Source organism: Carassius auratus, unplaced genomic scaffold (genome assembly GCF_003368295.1).
Source record: "Carassius auratus strain Wakin unplaced genomic scaffold, ASM336829v1 scaf_tig00001597, whole genome shotgun sequence".
Classification (NCBI taxonomy): domain Eukaryota; kingdom Metazoa; phylum Chordata; class Actinopteri; order Cypriniformes; family Cyprinidae; genus Carassius; species Carassius auratus.
In genome coordinates, this window is record NW_020523373.1 from 160925 (window position 1) to 165000 (window position 4076).

At 31.2% G+C, this 4076-nt stretch overlaps 1 long non-coding RNA gene across 1 annotated transcript in view; it reads right to left on the bottom strand.

The window, feature by feature from the left end:
- Positions 1-1170: 1170 nt before the first annotated feature.
- Positions 1171-4076, bottom strand: part of LOC113069453 (uncharacterized) — an 8950-nt gene continuing 6044 nt past the window's right edge. The window contains exon 3 of the long non-coding RNA XR_003279727.1: positions 1171-1475. This is a non-coding gene — a long non-coding RNA (uncharacterized LOC113069453). The remainder of the gene's footprint in view (positions 1476-4076) is intronic.

Below are 4076 nucleotides of genomic sequence, written 5' to 3' on the forward strand. Positions count from 1 at the left end.
GGCAGATCTCCAGTGATGTCCAGTAGGGGGCGGTAGATGAACTAAACAGCAAACTGTTAACCAACTTTGAGTTCTTCAGTGTCTTGAAGCAAAAACAGCGCCAGGTGTTCATGAATGAAATGTTGATCTGTGACTACATTCACATGGATTTCAGTTCAACAACAGTCTTACAGTTTCATTACAGTCTCTCAGGATGAAGTTGTGCAACTCCAGAAATTCTCAAGAACAACCAGAACCACTTGACAAATGACAATTGTGAGATGTGTTGCATTTTGAAAAATGCTATTATTTTTTTTTACATTTTTATGATTAATGCACACACACACACACACACACACACACTTGAGAAATGTCACTTGTGTTGTGAGATGTGTTGCATTGTGTAAATATTTAATTGTATACAATATATAATATAATCTGATTTTTATATATTATAAATGTTTATATTATCAATCTATGATATATATATATATATATATATATATATATATATATATATATATATATATATATATATATATATATATATATATATATATATATATATATATTAAAGAATATTATATGATAATACTTTTTTAAATAATTTATCCATTATATATAATATTATACAATGTATCTAATGTGTTATAAAAATTATATTTAATATAATATTTAAGTATATTATCGTTAATATTTATGACAATATTATATTATAAAACATTATATGTTAAAATAATACTATCATCTTTTTCACATATTTATTCCACAGTGGGTCCATTATTTGTAATGTATATTTAATGTTGTGTTAGTTTATATATGTATATCGTTTATGAATTTCATAGCTTATGAATTCTGCCTCATCTCAAGTGTATCTCAGATGTAAACAAAACTAGTGTTTGTTTGTTTTTTTGAGGAATTTGATAAGAACTCTCTATATTGAGATGTCTTGACTTTTGACATCTTCAGCAAATCTGAGAGCAAAGTGTGAAAAACAGAAAAACTAAAAAACAAATGTGCTCTCCGTTTGATTTGATTGGACTGCTCTCTCTCTGAGAAACACTGGAAGGATTCCAGTCAATCAAGATTTCAGTTTCAGCTATTTCCACATAAGTTCTCCATTGTGTTGACACGCTCTTCAAGCACAGTAAGGTGTGTGTGTGTGTGTGTGTGTGTGTGACAGGCGTCTTGCTGTCTCTGTGTCCCGCGGCTGAAGGTAAGACAGATTTACTGCCTCTCTAGTGAATGAGATTTTTGGCACGCCACACTCTTGATCCTAAAGTGAGTGTTTACTCACTCAGGAAGGTGTTGACGGGCCAAAACATGCATCTTTTAACCCTTCATGTGCTGGAAAGAGCAGCTGATCTTGTCAACAGGTGCATGAATGGATTCTGTAGCGTCTGTCCTGTTTTCATCACACTCTAGCAGTAAATGTTGATGTAAGACGCCTGTAATGACCCTCAGGGCTCCAGAAAGCTCATATCTGACACGAAGAACTGAAAAGACATGGAGAGAATACAGGTGTTAAAAGACGAGTCTTCTGGACGTGAACCACACGAAACAGCATCTTGATTTATTGGGATTTGCAGCGTATACAGTCATGAAGAGCGTGCGTGTGTGTGTGTGTGTGTGTGTGTGTCTCCGATCTGTCTGAGCTGAGTAATGTTTGCTTGTTGAATGACGTAAAAACAGCCGAACATAAATGTTTAGTGCTGTCTGTCTGGAGTTGTGATTCTGGGCCAACAGGTGTGGTTCAGGATGATTGCCTGGAATGTTTTTATGTTACGAGTGCGCTTGTCAGTTTACTGATGCTTCATGTCTTTATTATTATTATTTTTTTGTGTGCATGTTGTTTTTAGTTCAGAGGAATATTGTCTCACGGCTGGGAAGACTCACTTAGGCACCTAAAATAATATTATAATTGCATTACATCCTAAGTATTTACTGAAATTAAATCATTTTAAAGAATATTTATTTTTTAGTTGTAGTTATTTTTCAGTTTTTATTTATTTATATATTTACTTTAAAAATTTTCCAGAATATTTTTGCCCTTTTCATACTTTATGTTCAAATCTAAAGTTTCTGTTCTAACCTATTTTAATTTTATTTTTTTTAATTTTAATTGTTTTTAAACTGTTTACATTTTACTGAAATTAAATAATTTATTTAATATTTTTCTAGGATTTGTCTTCGTCATTGTACTTGCTGGTTTTTATAACACTATAATTTTAATTCTATTATAACTGTATTTTATATATTTAATCTTATTTTAAACTGCTTACATTTTGTTTTTAAAGCAGTTAAATTAAATTAAATAATTTTATTTAATAATAATTTTCAGAATTTGTCTTTGTCATTTAATTTCCTGTTTGAACATTTTATAATTTTCATCCTATTATAATAACATTTTTTTTATTTTTATATATTACATTACATATTTTACATAACTTTATTTTTTAAATTTTTAATGGTTTAATTTTTAAACTGCAAATTCTGCACATGAAGTTTCTCTTTCAGTCTTTTTTAGTTTTTATTTATATTTACATGTAATAATAAAATTAATAATTTTAAAATATAATATGAAATCTTTCTGACCCCAAACTTCTGAAGTTTCCCTTTATGGGAAAACAATGACAGTGATAATTATACTGTAAAATATTGTGAAGAATATTTGATAATACTGTCAACTAGTGCCATGATATTTGATATTATTAATCATTTTTGCACTGACCGTCACTCTTCAAAGCCGCAACACTGATGAATGCTGAACAAAACATGTTTGGAAAGAGAAATACTTTTCTAAAAGAAATACATATAACAACTGAGAATGACCTTTATAACATATATCACACACACACACACACACACACACACACACATATATATATTCATAGACACACACACACACACACACATATAATGAGAATCACCATTGAAAATAAGGTCTAATAACATTTTGTCATAAAAAGAATGTCATAATACAAAAAAAAACTTTTTAAATTGTTTCATTAAAATAAATATATATATATAAAAAAAAAAAAAAAGGATTTTGTTTAAAGTATGTATATTGCTAGTATTTCTTGTTTCATTTGAGCAATTAGTTATTATAAAAAAATATAAAAATCTAATATGCATAATGTATAATGACAATTTAATTATATATATATATGTGTGTGTGTGTATAAACCTTTTAAAACAATATTTAAAAAAATTATTTAAAAATACTACAAATTATTTACATGATTTCACCACTTTTTAGGGTATTGTCGATGTTTTGAATGTGGCTCATCCAATCAGATTTTAGAGTTGGAACGATTCATTTTAAGTTTACACACATTTAAAGACACATGGATGTTGTTTTCAGATACCTGATACTATATCTGCAAAATAAACTCACTCTTCCACTTCAGCGTTCATCTTCATGCAAAGAAACAAAGCTGATAAACCACAGCCGGATTCAATCTGATCAGCAAAATGAGTTCATAATCACACCCTGACGTCTGGAGGGTGAAAGAGCACTCGCGCGGGAAAACTGGCCTCAATCTTGATCCATTACTCCCGCCAGGCCAATCTGAGCACACAAATTACGCCATGGCCACCTCATCAGCGCTGGTATTTTAAGATCAAACAACAGACCTCTGTAAGGCAGTCCAACAAGGAGGTAAAAGCTTCCCCCACCCATTACCACAGCTTTACCCCGGGACTCCTTTTAGCCCCAGGTGAAGACATGATTGGTCAATTGCTCCGGGAACGAAACACACCTGAACGGTCCGTGTCCTCAGCAGGACGAGCGGAGGAGAGCATGCAGGTGCACATTTCACTGCATTCACACTTCCTGAAGAAAACACACCTGCTTTAAAGTTTTAGAAATAAGTCTAGGCTTTGGGGAAAGTTATTAATGCATTACAATATCTAATTGCATGACTTTTTTGTATGGAAAGTAATGCATTATGTTACTTTTGGTCACCTTATTTATTTTTAATAACAAAAAAGTTTTGTTTTGCACCTGTAAAGGCCCTTGCACACCAAAAGCGAAATTAATAAGCTTCTCACTCCCAACTTCTCGCAATATGGACGAGCTGTCAGTGAATAAATGG